This window comes from Canis aureus, chromosome 9, assembly GCF_053574225.1.
Source record: "Canis aureus isolate CA01 chromosome 9, VMU_Caureus_v.1.0, whole genome shotgun sequence".
NCBI lineage: Eukaryota > Metazoa > Chordata > Mammalia > Carnivora > Canidae > Canis > Canis aureus.
In genome coordinates this window covers 45,829,007-45,852,508 of record NC_135619.1, presented here as the reverse complement: position 1 = coordinate 45,852,508, position 23,502 = coordinate 45,829,007, and the positions used below count along the sequence as shown (strand labels likewise).

The following is a 23,502-nucleotide window of genomic DNA, read 5'->3' as shown; positions in this document are numbered from 1 at the left end:
CACCAAATCCCATTAGTAACCAAGGGTTCTCAGGGAATGTGGAGATATTTGTTCATTTCCTAGTTTATTCATTCAACAAACATTTACTGCATACTACCATGTGCTGGCTCTGTACTAGGCTCTGGGTGATGATGTAAATGAGAAAAATATTCTCTTGTTTTCTGTTTCAATCCCATTTCCTTGGGAAGGCTCCTCCCAAGAAGGAGGACCCCCTCCCTGACTATACCCTCCCTCGGCTCGGGACCCCTGTATATATTCCCTTTTGGTAAACAGCAGTGTACTTTAGTTACTCCATCCATTTCTATTTTCACCACTAGACAGCTTCAGGAGCAAAAGGACCGTGTCTGCATTCATCAAAATGCATCTGCACTAAATTCTGGTGCCATGTGGCCCCCCAAAATATGGGTTGACTGAATCCATTTGTTCCCTACCTTGTATACTAGATCAGAATGGCTCTTCCTCCTGTGATACTACTGTGTTTAGGAAATCTGGCTCCTGTGGAGGATTGGATCTCAAGCAAGGATTCATTTGTTCCTAGAGGGTCAAGGCCAGATGATTGTCAAGGCCCCTCAAGCTTAAAGCCAGCAATTCTAGGACAGATGGGGCTCTAGAAGCCTGGACAGTAAATGGATAATAGAGCATGAAGATGGGCCACGTTAAAGGCATGCTTGTGGAAACATTGCAGGTGCCCAGGCTCCAGACCTACTAATCCCTTCTTTACGAAAGGAATAAAGATGTGAACTGGGAATGTGGCTCTGAAGAGGAGCCTCCTGAAGGTCTGAGGCTGACCACCCTCCACTTCTAGCACATGTGCTCCAGTTAGGGGAGACTGAGCTTCATTGGGTCTGCCAGAGGCAAGAGGAGAGAGGGGAGTGGAGTTATGGCTGTTGGCCTGTCTCCTACACCTGAGAGCGCTGTGTCTGGTTACAATCATTGTCACTGTGCACAGAACCGAGGTCACCATTGGAAGGAGATTAGCTGGGCCCTGGTTGCTGACAGCACTGTTTTAGTCTTGCCTGACCATTAAATCCTGGCTTTGTTGTTTTGTTGTCAGTAGCAACAGGAGGCAAGGCAGTTTTCTCCATGTTGGGAGCTTATTTTTCTCTTCTTTTGGATGGGCTACAACCAGCCCAGGGTCCTTGCATGAAGGCTGGGTGCCCTGGGCTCCCCATCAAGACCCTAAAATCCACACCCTTTTGGCAGGGAAAGGCAAGGTCAGGTTATTCCACCCAGGCACACCGGGAGTGGCAAGATAAAGGGGGACCTGTGAGTGAGGAGTTAACAGCTTTTCTTTCTTTCTTTTAAAATTTAGATTTTATTTATTTATTCATGACAGACACAGAGACATAGGCAGAGGGAGAAGCAGACTCCCTGTGAGGAGCCCGATGTGGGACTCGATCTCAGGACCCAGGACCACGACCTGAGCCAAAGGCAGACGCTCAACCACTGAGCCACTCAGGTGCCCCGAGTTACCAGCTTTTCTAAGATTGGGCTCAGTTGCCCCGCTTTAGTTTTAATGGCTACAAAATATCCCTGGTGGCTGCCTTGGGTATGCTTAAAGGGTGAGGATTAGAGGAAGAAAAAGGAGAGGAAAAAAGAGAAAACAGAAAGGGGATTTAAGAGTAGAAGAGAAAGAGATGGGGAGGGAGTGAGAAGAGGAGAAAGGTGTCTGTGGAGAAGTGTGGTAACCCCATTGGCAGCCTCTGGCATCACTTGGGATTTGAAGCCAAAGTGGGTTGACCGCACAGGCCTGGATGAAAAAAAATAGGGATTCTTTCTGAAAGGGGCTTTTGCTTCCCATTGGGAAGGAGCTGCCATCCTGGATGAGTGGATAGATGGATGGATGGATGGATGGATGGACGGGTGAATAGGACAAAGACCAGTGGGATAGGATTTGCCAGGGATTGAGTGAGTGAAAGGGGAAGAAATAAAGTGAGAAGTGAGAGAATCCAGTGATGGGGTGAATCATTTTAGAGACTATCAACTGTGATATTGGTGCCAAGTGGTGGTTGTGGGAAAGGCGGCAGGGGAGGGGCTTCTATCTGCCCTATCTCTGTCTTAGATAAACATATGACCTAACAGAAATTTAGTACTTACTATACAAATATCCTGAAGAAAAATCCCCTGTATCACCCAGTTCTCCATCTCTAGGTCCCTCTTTATGGGAACTCCAGAGCCAACACTGGTCAACTGCAAGGCATCGTGTTGACTTTAACTAAATCCCTTCCAAGACCAAGTGAATTTGGCTTGCATGGACCGGCAAGGGCCTGAAACATAATTAGAGGAAGCAGGGAAAACACACTTCAGATTAGTTTGAGGATAGGAAGAGTTAAAGAGCCTCAAAACTGTCAGTCACTCCTCCTCAGGCATTTAGAGTATTAATTACTCCGACAATAGCAAATCATTGAGTACACGGTCTCTTTTCTCCCTTCAGTAAAAAATGTTAAGTATAGACCTATTCCCAGGGAAGGCCCAGTGGGAATTAGGGTCAGGGTCAAGGGTTAGGGGTCAAAGGGTTATACTTTCCAAGCCTTGGACCAGTAGTGTGGGTAGCTGGCACAGGGGTGAGCAAAACGTCTTTCATGGAGGTTCCTTATCAGAAACCAGACTGCACAGAGGGATGCCATGAGTCAGGTTATAACAGCTAGTGGTAGGACGAGGTCACAAGGGGCATTATGTAGAGGCTGCAGGGTAAGGGTGCCATTCTTTGGGCCCTGCTACTATAGGAGCCTGCTGACTCACTTGGAAATCCCAGAGCTCCTAGGTAGACCCAGTCCAACAACCTGCCTGGGTGCATTCTCAGGTTAAGTCTGGGTTGCATTTAATGTCAACAAAATAATGGGAAAATACTGGCCTTTTCTGCAAAGAAAATGCACGATCATGTTCAGGCCTCTGTAAGAGTTGAAGAGTGAGGAGGTCTGGTTCCCAGAGAGGTGTAAACCTTCCCCAAAATCTTGGAAGGGGCCCTAGAGAGAGAGGGAAAGAGAGGGGTTAATTCGGACATAGTGGCTCCAGAGGTGTTGGCACTGAGTTCCAATATGGGCAGAGGAAAGGTACATTATATTTAGAGCAAGGGTCAAGTGAAACTCTAGGAAAAACATCAACCATGTAGAGTGAATAGGCTGTCATGTTAGAAGTCTCTAAGGGGCCTTAAGTGTTCCTTTGATCAAGGGGAAGACACAAAAGGTGCACTATGCAGAAATAACTTCCCCAGGAAGGCAAGTAGGTTTAATGGGTTTTCATAGAAGGGTGGAAGACCATCTTTCCCCTCTCAGGACAGGGAGATGGGGACGCTGGACCCAAAGGTTATGTGTTCACTTTTATGGTTTTCAGTGTGGCCTAATGTCTATCAGGATAGACAGCCACTAACTCTTTGGTTCTTGTTGCTTGTGGATTTTTTCCACTCTTCCTTTGATTTCCATTTCTAAATCTCTTGTAGCCTGAGGGAGGCTATAGTACACAGCCCTGTCTAACTTTCTTGACCTCAGGAATACCTTTATATAAAACTAACCTTTTAAAACTCATGACTTTTCCTTCTTTATTATTTAATTATAATTTAAATTATTTTCGATTTTTAAAAACATTTTTCTTTATTCATGCTATTTGTCTTTCTAGCTACAAAATAAAAATGCCTTCTCTAGGGTGTATGTCTTAGGAGGGAAAATTTTTTTCCTTGTGTATTGAGCCCTACTGGCCAGGGCAAATGCTCAGTAGCTTGTATGAATTTGACCTTGATCTCAAAATGATGCTCATCCTCATTAAGTGGTCTACATTTGGTCTGCTACTTTCTTAGCCCTCAGCCGGTTGTATCTGTTGCTAAGATCTGGAGGGAGGCATGTGGATTACCCTATGAGGCACAGCAGCTAAACCAGGAATTCCAGTGTGGGAATAGGAGACAATAAAGAAAAGGTAGGTTTGGGGAGGGGGCACTAATTATCTTAGGGCTGCTGCTGTGGGGTAGTCTGCTGAAATTGAGTTTCTGATTTATAAGGCCCTACATAGTCAAGGCTAGGCCATGGGCAAACTAAGGAGATATCGGAAAACGGTCTGCCTAAAGTCATACGATTAGTGGGCAGTTCGTTGTTCAGTTAGGGACAACATCAATAATTCTATAGTATCAGGGTCTATGTGGGAAAAAGGGAAGAATTTAACGAAAGGATTATTTAGCAAGGTTTGATCAGGCTCAAGGGAACTAACAAAAGTGGTGTGATACTGAAGGTTTAATAACATTGAGAAGACGTTACCATTCCCTAAAACTGAAGAGTCAAAAGAAAAAAAATAGTCACTAGAACCTAGAAAGAGTACCTGACAAAACCTATAACCTATGATCTCTGGTGGAATAACAAAACCAATCCACAGTCACAGTGATTTGGCAGGTAAGGAATTAGGGGAATAAATAATCTTCCTGCCTTCCAGTTTCCCACTTGTACCTCTCTTTGGCTGAGCACAACTAGAAACCAGAGCCCTATTGATGCAGTATAGAAGGTTAATCCTCTAAGGTACGGGGCAGAGTGAAGGGGGAGAGTAGATCTGGAGAAACAAATGGAAACTATCTAGGCACCTGGGAACACAAGTAAGATTTGTTTTAATAGCCTCTACCTTTTCTTCCTTTCTCCATTGTCCTACTTGTTCCTGCATGGCTTGTAGATGCTAGAATCTTCCTGCTGCCTCCATATACCCTGGGATCCCCAGCTAAGTCATTAGTGTCTGACTTTTGGGCATGACTTTTCTCACCACTATTTCTTTATCAAAATCAGGCCTTAAGATTTCTGCTTCTGGCCATGACAGAGCAACAGGATCCCGATTTACTTTCCCACCATACACAACTAGTAAACTAAACAAAATGGATACATTGATGGCTTTAGATACTGCATAACAGGCAGTACAAGACTGTGATCTCTGAGATAAAGGAAATAAATGAGATGCGTCCAGTGATTGCCTCAGTTTCTGATTAGAGACATATTCTGGTATAGAGCAGGAAAAGGAATACCAAACTGTCTGGTGGTGTTGCTGAGTTAAAAGACAGAACCTGAAGATCAATGAAACTTTGGATGGAAGGTGTGGGGCAGAGTTCTAGAAAAGTGGGGTGTATGTGGAAAAAAACTCCAGAAATCTGCATAAAGTTCTCTTGAGTATTTGCTTAATACTAAGATGTACACAGAGTGAAGCTCCATAAGACTGGGCAAAAAATGATCAGAAGCTATCAGCTGAATAAGAATTCACATGGGACTGATAAATCCTCAAATATCAACCAGTTGGATCACTCAGGGCATGTAGTAGAGACCCTGTAAGGGTAATGCCAACTAGTATTTTCAAGCAATTTTCTCTAAGGACAATTTAGACCAACTCTAAAAAACTTAAAACATGCCTCTAAAGGATTGATCTTATCCATAAATAGCCTAACTGCCTTCCAGATAAAAAGTTCGACATTCTTTATTTTATTTTTTTTAAGATTTTATTTATTCATGAGATGCACAGAGAGAGAGAAGCACAGGGAAACAGGCAGAGGGAGAAGCAGGCTCCATGCAGGGAGCCCGACGTGGGACTCAATCCTGGGTCCCCAGGATCACGACCTGAGCGGAAGGCAGATGCTCAACCACTGAGCCACCCAGGCGCCCTCAACATTCTTTAAAGAGAGATAACAAAACAAGACAATAATGTAACATAAAATATCTGACATCCAATGAAAAATCAATAGAATTATCAGGCAGCAGGAAAATGCGACCCATGACTAAGGAATAAAAAAATACCAGTCAATAGAAATAGACTTTAAAATGACAGAACTGGTAGAATGAGCAGACAGGCACATGAAAACAGCTATAATAAATATGTAAAATATGCTTAAGGATTTCAAGAAAATCATGAATAGAATGAGGAATGAATGAGATATGTATACTTAAAAAAGAACCAAATGGAACTTCTGGCAATGAAAAAAAAAATATCTGAAATGAAAAGTCAGTGGATGAAATTTAAGACAAACTGGACACTACAGAAGAAAAATAAATGAAATTAAAAACATAGCCATAGAAACTATCCAGAATGAAGTGCAGAAAGGAAAAATACAAATGTCCAAATATCTTTCAAATTTGATAAAAACTATAAGCACTTACAGACCCAAGAATCACAATGAAGCCCAGCAGGATGAACAAACAAAACCAACAAAGAAAGTCAAATTGCTAAAAATTACTGAGAAAGAGAAAATTTATTTTTATTATTTTTTTTAAGAGAAAATCTTTAAAGCAGCCTGATATAGATATTTCTTATGGAGGCACAAAGATAATGGCAAACTTCTGATCCAAACTATGCAAGCCAGAAGACAATGGAATGACATCTTTAATGTGCTGAAAGAAAGAAAAACTGATCAACCTGGAATTCTGCATCCAGCAAAAATACCCTTTAAAAATGAAGGCATAATACTTTTAGAGATACATGAAATCTTAGAGAAATGTTAGAGGAAGTTTTTTAGGCAGACAGAAAATAATACTTGGATCTACATAAAAGAATGAAGAATGCCTGAAATGGTAAAGAAGAGGGTAGATATAAAAGTTATTTTCCATTTAAAAAAAATTTCTTTGAAATATTAGAGCAAAAGTGATAACAAAGTACTATGGAGTTGATAATGTAGAGACAAAGTATCTAACAACAATAGCACATAGGACATGAGAGTATAGTTAATAACTCAATATAGATAAAATGAAGTCATAAAGAAGACCCCTCCATCCAAAAGAAGACAGTGAGAGATGAAAAAGAGAAGAGCAAATGGAACAAATAGAAAACAAATAGGAGGATGCTATACCTAAGCCAAACAGATTGTAAGTACATTGTATGTACTTGTAATTAAATGCAAATGACCAAATTAAAAAGCAGAGATCATTAAAATGGGTAAAAAACATATTAAATGAAACCCACTTTTAATGTGAAAACATAAATTAGTTTAAAAGAAAAAGAACGATAAAAGATGCACCATCCAACCTTTATCATAAGAAAGCTAGACTATATTAATAGAAAAAGACTTGAGGACAAAGAATACTATCAGGGATATAGATGGATAATTTCATAATGATAAAAAGAAAAGTTTTTTAAGAAGGTGAAGAAGGTGTAGTAATCCTAAATGTGTGTTCACCCACAAACAGAGCTTCACAATACATGAAACAAAAACTGACCGAATTGAAAGGAGAAATAGACAAGTCCACGATACTTTGATATTTCATCATTTCTCTTTCAGGAGCTGATGGAACAAATAGGCACAATAATTAGAAGACTTGAACACTTGTTCGCCATCCTAAGTGGACATTTTTAGCACACTCCATGCCACTCAACAGCAGAATACATATTTCTTTTTAAGTCCCATGGAATATTCATCAAGATAGACTACAATTTGGGACACATGCACACACACACACACACACACACACACCTCATAATTTTTAAAGTGTAAAATTTTATTGCAAAATAATTAAATTAGAATAAAAGCCAGGAAGATTTTTGGAAAATGCCCACACATTTAGAAGTAAAATATCACATTTTAAATAGCCCATGGGTCAAAGAAAACAATGCAAAGATAATTTAAAATGATTTTAAATTGAATAAAAACAAAAGCATAATGCATCAAAATTTATGGGATTAAGCTAAAGCAGAGTTTAAATGAAGTTTTAAAAAAAATCTTATTAAAAATATTTACTGAAGTATAAATTCCATATTATAAAACTCACCTGTTTTAGGTGTACAATTCAATGATTTTAATTCACAGAGTCATGCAACCTTACCATAATTTGTATTATCTTCTGGTCCCTCAAGAAACTACTGTTAAATTCCAGTTGCAATAAAGTAACAGTTGTTAGCTTTTCTGCATACCCATGTACCTAACCTAACATTTTAAAATTGAGATACAATTCAGATAACATAAAATTCATCATTTTAAAGTGTGCAGTTGGGTGCTTTTCACTACATTCACTATGTAATAAAGTAATAATCACTACTATCTGATTTCAGAATATTCCTATCATCCCCAAAAGAAATCGCATACCTATTATCAGTCAGTTCTAACTCCTTTGTCCCTTATCCCCTGGAAATCATTAATCAACATTCTGTTTCTATGGATTTGCCTATTCTGGACATTTCATATAAGAGAATTTTACATTATGTAGCCTTTTGTGTCTGATTCCTTTCACTTATCTTTTGGATGGAATTTTAAAGCTTTAAATGCTTATTTTAGAAAAGAAGAAAGACCCATTTTTGACATTGTTATCAAGACAATTCAATAGGAATAGAATAGTCCTTCAACTTATGGTCCTGAGACAAATGGATATTTGTATGCAAAAAAAAAAAAAAAAAAAAAAGTTGGATCCCTACCTCACACCTTATACAAAACTAAAAAATGTATCAAAGAGCTAAACATAAAATTCTCAGAAGAAAGAATAACAAATCTTTGTGACATTGGATTAGGCAATGGTTTCTTGACTATGATAAGAAAAATATGGCAACAAAAGAAAAAGTAAACTGGATTTCAAAAAAATGAAAAACAATTGTGCAAAAATGCTATCAAGAAAGTGAAAAGACAACCCAATGGAATGATGGGAAGAATATTTATTTATTTATTTTTAAATATTTTATTTATTAATGAGAAACACTGAGAGAGGCAGAGACATAGGCAGAGGGAGAAGCAGGCTCCCTGTGGGGAGCCTGATGTGAGACTCGATCCCAGGACCCCAGGATCACAACCTGAGCCAAAGGCAGACGCTCAACCTCCAAGCCACCCAGGTGCCCCAGGAAGAACATTTACAAATCACATATATGATAAGAGATTTATATCCAGAATATATAAAGAACTTTTACAATGGAACAATAAAAAGACATTCTAAATTTTGAAAATAGGGGATCCCTGGGTGGTGCAGTGGTTTGGCACTTGCCTTTGGCCCAGGGCGCAATCCTGGAGACCCGGGATCGAGTCCCACATCGGGCTCCCAGTGATGGAGCCTGCTTCTCCCTCTGCCTATGTCTCTGCCTCTCTCTCTCTCTCTGTGACTATCATAAAAAAAAAAAAAAATTAAAAAATTAAATTTTGAAAATAGGCAAAGGATTTGAATAGACATATCTCCAAAGAAGATATACAAATGGCCAATATGCACATGAAGAGATGCACAACATTTTTAGTCATAAGGAAAATGCAAATCAAAATCACAATGAGATACTACTTCACACCTACTAGTATGGCAGTAATAAAAAAGACAATTTCAAGTGTTGCAAGAATGTGAAGAAATTCACTCGATATTACTGGTGGGAAAGTAAAATGATACAGCTGATTTGGAAAACAATTTGATAGTTCCTCCAAAAGTTAAACATAGAGTTACCATATGACCCAGCAATTCCACTCTTGGTAATGTACTCAAGAGAATTAAAAATACACGTTCACCACAGTAATACATAAGTGTTCATATCAGCATTATTCACATTAGCTAAAGAGTAGAAACAATCAAAATGTGCAACCAATGAATGGAATATTGTTCAATCATAAAAAAGGAGGAGATTCTGATTCATGTTACAACATAGATTAATCTTGAAAACATTATGCTAAGTGAAAGAAGCCAGACACAAGAGATCATATATTTTATAATTCCATTTGTATGAAATGTCCAAAATATGCAAATCTGTAGAGACAGGCAGTAAATTACTGGTTGCTTGGGGCTGGGAGGAGGGAGGAACAAGGAGTGACTACTAATGGGATTTGTTTCTGGGATGATGAAAATATTCTGAATTAGATAGTAATTGATGATTGATTACATGACCTTGTGAATATACTAAAAAAAAAAAAAAAACCCACTGAATTAGGCACTTTAAATGATGGGTTTTATGGCATGTGAATTAAAAAAATAAGAATCTGGGGCCCCTGGGTGGCTCAGTCAGCAAAGAGTCTGCTCAACTCTTGGTTTTGGCTCAGGTCATGATCTCAGAGTCCTGAGATTGAGCCCCATGGCAGACTTTGCACTCAGCAGGGAGTCTGCTTGAGATTCTTTCTCTCCCTCTCCTTCTGCCCCTCCTTGCCCATGCTCTTTCTTTCTCTCTCAAATAAATAAATAAATAAATAAATAAATAAATAAATAAATAAATCTTTTTTAAAATAAGTAAATCTTAAAAAAAAGTAAGGATCCATTAGAAACGACTATATGCCTCAATATTGATAACTGAAAAAGTTTTAATGAGCCACTCTTTACAGGAATACCTGATTTAACTTGGGCCAACCCTTCCTGCCAAAGGCTATGGAATTTATTTTCTCAGAAAATCTGGCTCCTAGGACTTTTGATTTTATTCTCAGCTGTGATTGCTACTGGGCTGCCTCCAAAGCCTGAAGAATCCTAAAACAGGTCATGCAGATTGAATTTGTTTTTTTAGGATCTATGCTAACTTTCCTGCTGTATGAATTCTTTAAAATCCATTGTTATCTTGTTCCCATAGCCAGGCTCAATTGGAAGGATAAAAGACGACAGTGAGGCACTTTACAGTTTACAGAAAGCATTTTCACATTCACCGCTCTTTTGATCTTAGGCATTTACATTTAAACGTGCATTATGACTGGCTACACAGTGGCTGGCCCTGAACTTTAGCCCCGATTTCTCGGACTCCAAAAATCTAGGCTTTCATAGAACAAGCCAAATGCATTTGTGAACAGGTCATGGAGAAAAGGCCTCCCATTCAGCCCTCCAAGGATATTACACAGGCTCTTTGGCATTTAAACAACAGCTTCCGCTGAGAACCCTCGATTGGTCTGCATTATGCAGAATGACCCCCGAACTAGTCATGGGGAGCACCCAGAGATTAAATGGCTTGGTCCAGTATGCTCACCTCCTTCATCATGCTATTTATGGACTCATTTTCACTCCTGTGGGGTCACAAACTCCCCCAGCATGCTTGGCATGTGTGTGTGCGTGTGTAAAGACACACACACACACACACACACACACCTCTCTTAAGGGCTGAGAACTGAGTCACCTGGCTGCCTCCTCCCAGCAGTGATGTGATCTGGGCTGAGTCCCCACTTGTATTTCTTCCCCCCTCTTTTTTTATTATGGTAAAACATGCATAACATAAAATATACCATTTTAACCAATTTTAAGTGCACAGTGTCCTGTGACATTGTTCACCATCTGTCGTTTTCATCTTCTCAAACTGAATCTCCGTTATCAGTTCAACATGAACTCCCCATTCTTTCTCCCCTCCCTCCCCTGCCTCTGACCCCCCAACCACTGCTCTACTTTCTGTGTCTATGAATTTGAATACTCTAGGTGCCTCATATAAGCAGAATCATACACTATTTCACCTTTTGCAACTTGTCTTCTCGCTATCAAGGGGTCATCTGATTCCCGAGCTGGCCCAGGGGACCGATGTCTGATGGGGTGACCAGCCCAGGAGGAGTGACAGCAGAGTCCTGAGCACAGAAAACAGCTCTGGTCAGAGTCATGGGGGCTCTCTCATCCCAACAACAGCTGGAAATTCTTTCTGCTCTTCTGCAGGCTGGGTGTTACAAACAGGAGACTTTGCAAACTCAATCCCAAACACAGGAATTCTCCCCTCGTCTGTCTGTCTCCTGGGCCCCAGCGAGACAGCTGTACTTCCCACGCAAGCAAGCGAAAGCATTGAACTGTGAGAGCCCTTTCCTGGGTCAGCTTGCTCTAGCTTAGCCTTGAAAGATAACACAAGCACCTCCCGAGAAAGGACTATTTTTCTGCTCCAGGTTGTGTGGATGTGGGGTAGAGGACTTTGGAAATGTCCCTTGCTGCTACCAGCAGCAACGGTGCCATCTATGCCATCCCAGGTTAGAGTGGCGATGGGGTTTACACAGCCAGTTCTTTGAAATTTACCAAAAGGATTTTAGTCTTACACGCCTGATCCTTCCACTGGCTTTTGTGAAGGTAAATGAACCAATTCCTTCTGAAACTGAAAAACAGAATCCTTCACTGGATTTGAGGTAAGGCCACAGCTAGATTGGAAGCAAGGAGAGCTGAAAAATGCATCTAACAGATTCTGGGTTGTCCCAGGCCAAACCAGGTGGTAGGGGCTGGGTGCATACTGTGCCGTGGGTGCCCAAGCACAAAGATCTGCGTAAACTCTTGCCGAATGAAAAAGCTTGGCTTTCTCTGAATTCCCACAAATGACCTATGTGACTACCCAGTGCGGACAGGGGGGTGGTGTCCTATTTGACTTTGACAAAACACACTTATTTGTTTACTTTTATATGGTGCATTTCCTTATAGGAGCTACAAGCCTTAACAAGCTCCCGAAATCTTCCTGCAATGAAGATAGTGCAGGAGGGAATGCGGGAGATGCTCTTCCCACCCCTGCAGAAGACCTAGCTGGAGCAAAGATTTACCGTGGGTGTTGAAGGTTAGAGGGGTGGGAAATTTCGAGAAGAACAAAGAGAGAGATTTTTCACTGGAGATGGTGGGGGTGATGACATCCTTTGCTAAAAAAAGGCGAGGAAGCAATTTCCCTAGAGGTTCAAAAAACAGGACTGTACTCACTGTTGGCTATTTGATGTGGGCCTGGGGGTGGTAGTGATGGAAAAATGGGCTGTGTGACCCCTGACTCCTCATCCAAGGTCTCTCTGTCCTGATTCTATTCCACCCAGTCTGTGGGAGAAGGGAAAGAGTTGAGGACAGTTGAGCACATCTGTGGAGGACATGTGCTGTCAGACGATGTGCAGCTGAGCCTGGGATTCCTTGTCTCCCTAGAACCTCATCAGGAACCAGGAGCCCAAGGCTGGGATGTGATGCTGCTGCTGACTGGCAGCAAAGTCCGGGGTCACTCTGGCCACAGTTTTATCATCTATGAAATCAAGGGAAAGGACCTAATTCACATGTGTAGTTTCAAGTTGCATAAGAACTAGCTGTTCTTTGGCCTGCAGGGCCACATAGCCAAGGAGATCACACACACACACACACACACACACACACACACACACACACACACTGGGATGCAGTTGTAATAGGAAACAAACACTACTTTAAGAGTGAATGGGGAAGGGGAGAGATGGATTTTACCTTTGGAATCTTGCAGGTTTCTTCAAGAGGTGGGCTATGGACTAGACCTTGAGTATGGTTGGATGAAGTGCTGACAGGTGGGTATGGAAGCAAAGAAGAGGAGGTATCTCTGGCAGATAAGACAAATGAACAAAAAGAGAAACCAGAAAACTGGATGAGTGCAGGGTAGAAAATTCTGGGAGTGGAAAGTAGGGAGCTATGGTCTGGGCACAGGAATACATCACATGACAAGTCAGTATCTGCGAGGGATAATGGCAGTGACAAGGACCAGGCTGGAAGGACAGGAGGGGTCTCCCTGTCTGGGGAGCCAGGAGCAGCGCCAAGTTCAAATGGGCTTCTGAAAGGGAGACGGCCACCCTGATGGGCTCTGTGTCCAAGGGCAGATGGACATGGGAGGGGAGGCCCACAGGCAGAGGGGAAAGGTCCAGGGGAGAGATGACAGGGGTTTGAATTTAGATAGCGACATTGGGACAGAGAGGTAGGTATATACAAAATAATGCAAAAGAAGATTCTGCAGGCTTCTGGAGGCTGATTGGATGTGCGAGGAGGGGAAGAAGGAGATGGTGACAATTCTGAGGGTTTTGAGCCCGGGCGGTGGGGAGGATGGAGATTCCTGAACAGAGATGGGCAAGGCAGGAAGAGAGATGGGTCGAGAGAGGAGGTGATCAATCTAATGGGAGAGACTCTGGGACGTCCACAGGGTTTGTGTGTAGAGAAGGCCATCGGTTAGGCAAAAATGTGGACATTTCAGTGGCTCTTTGGGCTCATAGCAGTAATGGTTGAAGATGCAGATGCAGGTAAGATGGATAGGTGTGCGGGGAGGAGAAGCCAGATGGAGGGACAGGTAAGGAGCACCTGCCCAGGGAGGAAAATGGAAGCCTGGCAGAAGGTTGTCAGGACAGCCTGAGGGAGGGAATCTGAATGGTCAGTGGGGCTGAGCCATGTGAGGAGGAGGTCATAGAGGTGGCTCCTGGGCCACTGTTTGGAGGAAGGTGTGTGACAATGGCCCCAGGTAGCAGCCAGTGGCCAAAGCCTGAGGAGAGGAAATAGAGGCAGAAGGTATGGGATGCCTGGGTGGTTCAGTGGTTGAGTGCTTCCTTTACACCTAGGGTGTGATCCTGGAGACCAGGGATGGAGTCCTGCATCCGGCTCCCTGCATGGAGCCTGCTTCTCCCTCTGCCTGTGTCTCTTCCCCTCTCTTTCTCTGTGTCTCTCATGAATAAATAAATACAATCTTAAAAAAAAGAAGGTGTAAGGGATCCTATAAAGAAGTTTACAAGTAATGGAATGAGAACAAAACAATGGTGAACTGAGAGAAAGTGGGACCAAAGGAAGCCATTTTAGGATCAGGACAATGTGGCCATGCTTTGGGGCAGTGCTTCTCAAATGTGGTTGTACATTTGCATCACCAGGAATCCCATTAAATGCAGCTTCTGATCCAGGAATGAGGGCAGAGGACCACATGGCACAGAAGACACAGGAGCCCATGATGCCACCTTGGGCCAGGTAAGTAAGTCGGTTTTGCAGAGGAGGATGGGGTGTTGGCTGCGCTCAGCCCAAGGGAAGGAAGACAAAAGTGTGATGTGAAGGAGCCATGAGGTGGGGAGAAAGAGGCGTGAGGAAGCCCCTGTGGGGATGCCTGGACCCTCTCGGTCTTGTGTGCAGTGAGATTCTGCAGATGGAAGGCAGAGGTGGGGCCCAGGTGGGGGACGGGGGTCCCAGGGGGATGGAAGCCTCAGGGACAGTGGTCTGGCTGACTCTGGCCAGCAAGGAGCATGGGCCTCGGGTGAGCTGTGCAGCTAGTGGGGTGGCTGTGCCCCTGCTGCAGACTGGAACCTGCAGGGCGAATGGGTGATGGGCCCTCTGGAGTTCCCGAGCCCCAGGGTGCAGATGAGCACTTGGTAGAAAAGGAAGCTCCCAAAGGGACATGGGTGGGAGGCGGGCCAGGAGAGGGTTGGGAAAGAAAGCAGGAGAAAGGAAGGGGTGAGGGGGGAGCGGCTGGCTGCGAGGTCTGGGAGGTGAGCATCGGAGGCGGTGCAGGGGCCCAGGCAGCCGGGCCGCAGCAGGCTGGAGGCTGGAGACACGAGGGCGAGGGCGTGCAGGCGAGGGCCCGCGGCGCGGAGGGCGAGGCCGGTCTTGTGGCAGAGTGATGGGTGACACAAGAACCAGGGCCCGGCAGCTCCAGGAGGGTGGGAGCCAGGCGTGGCCTGCGAAACTGCTGTGGAGAGCCCTTCCGCGTGTGAGCAACAGCACCTGTGTGGAGGCCAGAATGGCTCCCCAAGGCAGAGGGGCCTGCCCTGTTCCGGTTCACTCAGCCCCCACTTCCTGAGGCTCCCGGGGTGGGGCGCTGGGCTGGGTGGACTGCTGAGGGCTGAGTCTCATGCCTTCAGACCATGATGTGGAGGGAGGATGTGAGAAGTGACTCCTGCTGTGAGGACACACAGTGGTCACCCCAGCTTCGGGCAGCTGCTCCCCAGGGCCAGGGAAGGCTAGCACCCTACTCTGAGGCTAAGCCCTTGGGCACTGAGATGCCAGCAGTCCAGGGTCCCAGCCCCTGGGAGTACCCCTCACCTCTCCCACACTGCCAGACCTGTCTGGAAGCCCGTGAGTGCTCCTGGCACAACCCTGAGCCGGGGAGTCCTGCTGGGGAAGCAGGACAGGCCGTTGGCACCTCCTGCCCAGGGAGGACAAGCCAACAGCACGGCTGGACACCCCACTCTCAGTTTGTTCGGCTCAGTTTGATTCTCTTTCTCCCCCTGGTGAGCTTCAGCCTGTAGTTGTTTGCTCTTCATCAGCAGTTTATGGAAACTGTGGTGTCAGGGGAGGAAGAGGAGGGACGGGAACTCTCTGGAGTGCGCTGGTGTGCAGTTGTGGCCTGAGTCTTCCCATTAGGCCTCCCTGGCGTGGGGAGGGCCTCCGTGGGCCTGACCCTCGGACCCACAGTCTTGTCAGACAGCCCCTCGTGGTGTACTTTTTAAAAGGCCCTTTGGAACTGGACCAACGCCTGCCAGAAACCGCCTGGGCTCCTTCCCTCCAGATCAGAATTTCTTTTCTTGATTCCCTGAGTTAAGGCCTGGAGTTTCTTTGCCTCTCAGCCCGGCTCTCCCTCCCTATGGAGGCCTTTGCAAGAAGGGGGCAGGAGGTTGGGCGGCTGGCCTTCCTTTGGCCTTGTCCCCCGTGGGTGATCTATGGCTGCTCTTGCGTTGCCAGACCCGCTCCATCCTCCTGCACCACAGGGGGACGGCCTCCCGCCCTTCCTGGTGTGTGTCTCCTCCACGTCTGTCTGTTGGTCATTCTATCCACCCGTCCCTGTGTTCCTCTTCCCCCCTCCCCACCTCACCCCATGCTCCTGCTTATCTGTCCAGAGAGGAGGAGGGAAGCTCTGAAGGATTTGTGCAAAGACCCTGGACCGAAGAAGATAAATGGAATTTGCAATAAATCTAGGAGCAAAGTTGTAACTTGACTTAAAAACAAACAGAACGGCCAGGACTGCACTTAAGCTCCGCAGAAGCTCATCTCCCAGTGTAAACAGAAAAGGGCGGACGTGGGCCGAGGAGCCGAGCAGGCCTGGGACAGCCAGGGAGGGGTCTGGAGCGCCTGGCGGCCACCCACTTCCTGGAAGAGACCAGTGGTGGGGAAAGGTCTCTGCGGCCTTGTGAGACGAGAAAGAAGATGCTGGCACTGCTGCTGTTTGCCACTCGTTTTTCCATGACTTATCCTTTTTAATGACACTCTCAGGATTGGGACAAGAAGGTTGTTTGGGGGGAAATGCCTTCTCAGTCTGTTATGGTGGCTGGAGCCTGGCAGATAAAAGCTGGGAGCCGTAGAGAACAGACAGGGGGGGTGTGAGCTCCTGAGGCCTCAGCCTCTCCCCCCCCCCGCCCCACACTGGAACATTAGGGAGTTCACTTGGACCTCTCTGCTGGCTCCAAGGCACAGAGCCCACCACACTGGTCTTCCCTCAGACTGTGGCTTGCTCAGCATGACCCTGGAGGGGTCGCTCTGGCGGGAATCACTGGTCTCTCCTGGAAGTGTCAGGCTGCAACCCCCACAGTTACAGCACCATGCCTTTCCATATAATTTTTAAGTGCTTCTACACAGATCCTCTGAGGTGGAACAGATATCAGCAGCATTTTACAGGCAGGAAAACTAACACAGAGAGGTTAACTCACTTATCCAAGGTCACACAGCAAATCAGCATTTGACCTCAGTCAATGCAGGGGAGAAGTTGGACTTTGAGATACAGTCGGCTGATAATGAACCGTGTGGCCTTAGGTGAGTTACTTAATCTCTCTGGACACAGGCTTTCCTCCGTAAGATGCAGTTCTTTCCAAAGTTTAAGCAGATTGGCTGCCCCTCTAACTCTGTGCCTACATTTATCAACCTCAGAGGAAGCTCAGGGGAACATAATGGTGTGTCAAAGAATATGCAAAGGCACCATTTAAACATGGCACATCTTTCTGGAGCCTCATTTCTACACTTGGATATTTAAGGAGGAAGAAAATAATCTTTTTTTTTTTATTGTAAACCAAGATGGCTGTGTCATAGAAGGGAATGCAAAATTGAAACTTTCAAAGTAAAACAGGAAACTAAGGCCATCTTGTGCTTGCTGCTGTCTGTTTCAGGTCCTCCCAGTACGCATCCTCTCTTACACAGCTTGTGGACTAGGTGGGGAGTTTTCGAACAGGTATTTAGGACCTGCCAGGCAGTGAAGTGCAGAAACTCCTATTCCTGGTGAATGTGTATGTGTATGTGTGGAGGTGCTGCATCCCCTTTCCTAAGGAGAGACCTGTTTTCCCAGCATCTGATACAGTTATTTTTACCCCAGGCTTCACCTGCTGAGGTTGAAACACACCCATGTCAGGTACCCTCTGACCTGACAAAGCAACGTGCTGGGAGAGTGGTTAGTGTCCCATGGGTTCTAAGAGCTTCCCAGGGGATCCTAATGTGCAGCGTGGGCAGTCACAGTTCTGACTTGGCAGTTCAGGGAGCCCCAGAGTGTCCATGGCCATGGAGGGAAACGGTGACAGACAAGACAAGCTCCCTACCCTCTACCTCTCAACTGCTGTTCAGACTGGTGAGCAGAAGAGACCGCATTCTGGAAGCCTGTGCCCCTGCTAAAGGAAAGGGCAGTGAGTTTGGACGGAGGTGGAGAATAACACAGACACTTGTCAAGTCAGGGCAGGAAGGCTGTTCTGGGTTGGATAGCATTGCCCTAAAATCCATGTCTTTCCTGGACTCTTAGAATGTGGCCTTATTTCTTATTGAAGTAGGGTCATTAAGATGCAGATGTGATTCATTAAGATGAGGTCATACTGGAATTGGGTAAGCTCTTAATTCCTTGCAAAGTAGAAGCAGGAAAACTGACACAGAGAGGTAAAGACACCTATCTGAGGTCACACAGCACTTTGGCAGTTGGCGTAGGTCAGTGCAGTGGAAAAGGTGGGTCCTGGGATAAAGTTCCTTACAAGAAGAGGAGAGACACACAGGGAGAGCACCGCGTGAAGGTGGAGGCAGGGATTGGGCTGATGACGGACCCGAATGTCAGGGAAGCCTGAGGACAGCAGGCAACCATCAGAAGCTGGAGAGAGGCCTGGAACAGAGGCTCTGAGAGCCCTCAGCAGGAGCCAACCCTGCCGACACCTCGATTTCAGACTCCCAGCCTCCTGAATTGTGGGGAAGGTTCTGTTATAAGCTGAGCTTTACCAAGTTTGTGGTCCTCTGTTGCAGCAGCCCTTGGAAGCTAATGCAGAGGCTGATGTCAGGAATCCTGACTGTCGTGCCAGGACCACGGTGGGCTTGGGGCCGAGGATCCTGTGAGCTGGGAAGGGAACAGCGTGGGGCTCATTCTACTGAGAAGCTGAGGGGGACAGAGTCAAGTGTGACCCGTTGGAAGTGTGAGTCTGTGAAGATAAGAAGAGAACAAAGGAGTGGGTTCATTCGAGCCTTCCCTCACTCGTTCACCTTCTATGTGAGGTGCCCAGCTCTGTGCCAGGCTCCGGGAAACAAAGATACAGAGACCAGCGCCAGCCCTGCCCTGCCTTCAGGGAGCTTGCATCTGAGGAGTCCCCTGCTCATCGATGAGGAGGCTGGGTCAATGAGCACTGAGATTTCTTCTAGCTCTGACATTTGGTGGCTGAAAGGGAGCAAGGATGGTGGCCTGGCTGGGGGCCACTGGGCTGCCACCGGGGCATTTTGCGCGGGGAGAGTGGGAGACACTGCTTTCTCTCTGCCTGCAGGGGACACATGCCTGTGAGGACATGGGGCTGGACCCCTGCTTTCCTCTGCAGGCACAGATGGTGAAGCACGCCTTACCGGAGGGCCGCGGTGGTCTGGAACAAAGGCTGGCCTTGGCCTGGCCGCTGCAGCCACTGGCGGGACACTACAGTCGGTGAGATGGGCCTCAGCAGTCACCGCTAATTGCACGAAACCAAAAAATCTTGAGAATATTTTCAGCCCATTTGCACTTATCAAATATCACACTGGAAACCCCAGAAATTTGCGTAGGATCCTTTCCAGAATGAGGGGGATTTCACCAATTTGGCCTGGTGCAGCGTGAGTTTCTTGGAATTTCAGCCTGGGAACGAGCCTGGCCTCGTTATTCTGTTCACCCCACCTGGGTCCGCATGGCTCCAGCCACTCGCTGGCCCACCTGCCATGTTCCAAGGTGACTCGAGACATGCTCTCCAGCCATGACATGTCTGCGTTTGTCTGGCTCTTTGGCTTCCCCTTCACAGTTCTGGGAGTTCCATGGCACTCAGCAGCTGGTGATTCTGGCAGTTTAAGAACTACAAAGTTCAGGGCCTGAGGTCACTGTGGCCTCTGCTGTGGTTTTCTGAAGCTCCATTTCATCTGGGCCAGAGGTGAACACTTTCCTCCGGAGACCCCAGCAGGCGGGTCTGAAGCAAAGTTCAAGGAACAGTCGCTTCCACCATGGCTGGGTGTTGTTCATCTGGCCCAGATGCAGCCTGACGACACTCTGACAGGCGGCCCAGAAGTGGCAACAGGGCCCGGGGACTGGAGAGGTGGCCCAAGGCGAGACGAGGTGTACCCAGCTTCCCGGCTCTGTCTTGACACCAGTTTAATAACAGCCGTAATCATTAACTCCCTGAATGCTTTTATTAAAAGTTTCATGTTATCTGACACTTGAACATAATTGAAACAGAACAACCGTTTGCAGCTAGCTTTACCTTTTATGACCACACAGATTTTTACAAGGATGTCCCAGAATGCCTTCTTTTCAAAGGAAAGGCAAGAGATAGGCCAAGGGCCCCAAGAAAGCACAGAGAGCAGAACCCTGAATCCCCTCATACTCATAAATGAAAAGATGAAAGAAAAAACATGTACTGTGTTTCTATGGTTATAAAAGTAACACATGGTCACAGAGGACAATTTGGAAGACACAGAAAAGTATAAAAAATCAAATAGAAGCCACCCACAATCCCATCCCTAGAGACCACTGTCAATGGTCTGTGGTATATATACCCTTCCTCAGTATGAAAATCTCTCTTAACAGCTTCCCCTTGAAAATGAAGGTAGAAACAGACTGGGGCACTATAGTTCATGCTTTCATAAATGAGGCTCGAAAATATGTCCTATTTCAGGTAAATTTGATATAGGGATCAGTAAAAAGAATCAAATGAATTAATGCTCCAGGTAAGTGAGGTCCTGCTTTGTAGAAAGTACTCCCTTAGGTACTTAGGGGGGTTTAGGGATACCCACAGCATTGGTCCTGACCCCAAGAAGGCAGAGGGAGAAGACAACACATGGAGTGGCTTTTGATATTTGTATCCTCAGCTCCTAGCAGAGCTCACAGTTGGGCCCTCAAAATGGCTTTCTCCAGTAAGCTGCGTGGTGGCCATCACAGAGGCTGTTTGTTATCCCTTTACTGAGTATTTACCTTGTGGGTACTCTGAGTCAGGGGTGAGGATCTCAGGTTTTGGAGCAGGGAACCACTGTGATGAGGGCGACGTGTTAGGAGATTTACATGAGCATTGGCTTTGCCAGATGGTGGGGTGGTGATTAACTTTATGTGTCAACTCCACTAGGCCATGCTACCCAGATACTTGGTGAAACAACAAGCTAGATGTTGCTCTGAAGGTTTTTTTTTGGATAGGATTAACTTTTAAATCAGTAGATTTTGCATAGAGCAGAAAACCCACTGTCGTGTGGGTGGCCCTCATCCAATAAGTTGAAGGCCCTGAGAGAAAAGACCGGAGTCCCCTGAGGGAAAGGGAATTTTGCTTTCAGACTGCCTTTGGACTCCAGCTGCAATTTCAGACCTGCCAGCCAATCAATGAGCCAATTTCTTAAAATTTCTGTGTGTGTGTGTGTGTGTGTGTGTGTGTGTGTGTGTGTGTAGAGGAGAGACAGACAGACAGACATATGTATATATCCTGTTGGTTTTGTTTCTCTGGAGAACCCTGACAGGAGTGCAGAAAGGCAGGAATCAGGAGAGGTGGCTGCTCAGCAAGGGTGAGGGAGACCAGTGCAGCCTGTTAGGGGGTTGGGAGGGCAGCAAAACTTGGGTGTGTGTGTGTATCCTTTGACTTTGTGTGTGTTATTGTGTATATGCCTATGTGAGTATGTGTGTCTATGTATACATCTGTGTGTGCATCTGAATGTGTGTGCTTCCGAGTGTGGCAGTATGTGTTTGTACATCTATGGGAGTATTTGTGTCTATGTCTATATCTGAGCGTCTGTGTGTGTCTACATGAGAGCACGGCTATCTGTATATGAGTCTCTACATCTGTTTGTGCCTGCTTACATGTGTCTGGGTGTGCCTATGTGTGTCTGTGTGTCTACGTACCTGTATCTTTGTGTGCTTATGTCTGTGCCTGTGTGTGTCTGGGTGTGCCTGTGTGTGTTACCTGCATGATGTGTACATGTATACATGTGTCTGGGTGTGCCTGTGCATGTACCAGCATCTCTTTGCACATCCTTATACATCAGTGTATGTGTGTCCTCACAAGTGCTCATGTGTGTCCATGTGTTTGGGTCTGCTGGGGCCGGTAGGCAGGGGTGAGTCTGTCAGGGTGCCCCTAGGTGAAGACCTTGGGTGCTAGATTTTCAGTCAGTTCAGATGGCTGGCTGGAAGCAGGAGTGCTCACCGGTCTGGGAGGCAGGGTAGGAAGGCGGGCGAGCAGGAAGTGGGTCCTGTGGTGTCCCGACCTGGAACAGCCCACAGGGAAGGGGCAGGAGACTCAGATGGGTTTGGGAAAAGGACCAGAGGCCACAGTGGTACAGAGAGGCCTGTGGGACAGTTCAGGGACACACGTGTCACACCTACCTCAAATCTAGAGGTTTCGCCACCTGGGGAGGGTTTTTGCAAGGACAGAGTGAGCTGGGACAGTAAAACCCGGCAGTAGGGGTTGTCCACGGACAGGGAGGTCTCGAAGTAAGGGCAGGGAATTGATCTGAGGACAATGGTGACTTCAGTTTGGACCTGTTGGGGTTGAGGAAATCACAGAATAAGACTTGCAAGGGAAAGGAGTGAGTAGTGACCAGTGTCATGCTCCAGAAAGGACAAGGAGAATGTAGAATGAGAAAAGCCATTGAGCTTAACAATTAGGTGGCCTTGTAACCTTGGTGGAGGTGACAAAAGCTGGAGTGAAGGAAGCAGGCAGTGGGTAAGCATGGTAGGAGGGGAGCAGCTGTTGTACTATGGTGTATAGAAATGAGAAAAGAAAACAGGATAATAACATGAGTGGACAGCAGAGTCGAGTGATAGGAACCCAGTGCATATTTGATTTAAGAATGAAACTCAATCATCAAGATATTTAGCTCTGATCCCATTAAGTACTTCCTCTGAGAGTTAGCAAACTGATATCCTTTAATCATGCCTTATATTTATAAAGGCCTCTCTCCAAAGAACTCCAGGTGCTCAATAAACATTAATTAATTCACCCCTGCAGCCTCCTTTAGGGAAAAGTTGTGGCAGGTATCGTCATTATGTTTATGGGCATGGATATTGTGGTAGAGATGAGAACCAAGTTCACGCAGCTAGTCAGGGTAGGAGGCGTCATATCTGGCTCTTCCCCTTCTGCTTCTAAGCAGGCCATTCCTAAGTCACCCACATCTTGCCGGGACCCCCATGTTAGTGGAGGGGGGGCTTGGCTATGAGACAGACCAATTACAAGGTTCATGCTTTAGGGGGTAGCCTCAGGATAATCCCAGGGTGAGTCCTGGGGCTGCCAACGGTGGGGTCCTGGGAATGAAGCTGTTGTTTGCTCAGTTCTGGGCCATATGGGGGCCTAAGCAGCTTACTGTGTCTGCTGAGTCCTTAAGGGTCACAAATAAATGCTGAGTCTAAGCAACAACAGAATCGCCAAACTGAAGAAAGCATGCCGTTGTTTCACTTGTGTTTCACAGGTATCCTCACATGGGAAATTCTCCACTGCCTTCCAGTAAAGAAATGCCCCTGGTCTTTATGCTTTGGGCTGTGCAAGATCCAACCATTTATTCAGAA

General features: G+C 45.9%; 1 pseudogene across 1 annotated transcript in view; it reads left to right on the top strand.

Annotated features, from left to right (window-relative positions):
* The window catches only part of LOC144320782 (syntaxin-8 pseudogene), a 38,063-nt pseudogene that overhangs the window by 4,757 nt on the left and 9,804 nt on the right, over positions 1–23,502 (top strand). Inside the window, exons 4-7 of the transcript XR_013386420.1 lie at positions 12,249–12,378; positions 13,051–13,111; positions 14,447–14,540; positions 18,765–19,425. The product of XR_013386420.1 is annotated as a syntaxin-8 pseudogene (transcript). The remainder of the gene's footprint in view (positions 1–12,248; positions 12,379–13,050; positions 13,112–14,446; positions 14,541–18,764; positions 19,426–23,502) is intronic.